The sequence below is a fragment of the Mustela erminea genome, chromosome 5 (assembly GCF_009829155.1).
Source record: "Mustela erminea isolate mMusErm1 chromosome 5, mMusErm1.Pri, whole genome shotgun sequence".
Classification (NCBI taxonomy): domain Eukaryota; kingdom Metazoa; phylum Chordata; class Mammalia; order Carnivora; family Mustelidae; genus Mustela; species Mustela erminea.
The window spans coordinates 102,673,998-102,674,667 of NC_045618.1; positions in this window are offsets into that span (position 1 = coordinate 102,673,998).

The following is a 670-nucleotide window of genomic DNA, read 5'->3' on the forward strand; positions in this document are numbered from 1 at the left end:
CTCACTTCCAAATCTACCTTGCGTGGCGTGTGTCACAGAGCCCAGGTCACAGTCCTGCCCCCTGGCCCCAGAGGAATCGAAGATACGCATTTTCTGCCTTCTACATTGGAAAGGTAAGCCTCAAATATGGGAAATCACCAAAAGGTTGGGTGACCACAAACGCTTGCTCTAAGATAGGACGCAGTCTGACAATATGGTGCATTCAATCCAGCATAACAGTATGGAAACAAAAACAAAACCAAAAATCTATAGGCAGTGATTACCAATGTCATGCAGACCTTCCTAAACACGATCTAATAACAATTTTATGTTAAGCGTTATACAAAGTTTATCTGGCTTGAGCTTTTCTTCCCTAAAGGGTTATGGTCTCTGCCTTTTCTCACAGTTTCATAGGTAACATGAATCAGTCCAGTTGTTATGTTAAATAAAAAGAAAGCATGGATTAAATACTTACGTGATAGATTCTAGGCTTCTGTGTGGAACATTGTAGCAAAGAAAATCAACCTTTAGATTCAAATTCCAGGCCCCCTATTATTAGCCATGTGTCTTTATGTCCCTACACCTTAGTTTCTGCTTCTGCTGCACCTACTACATAGACTTATTTAGGAAGATTAAAAAGAAACAAACACATAAAAGACTCAATATAGGGATTAGCACTGTTGAATATTAT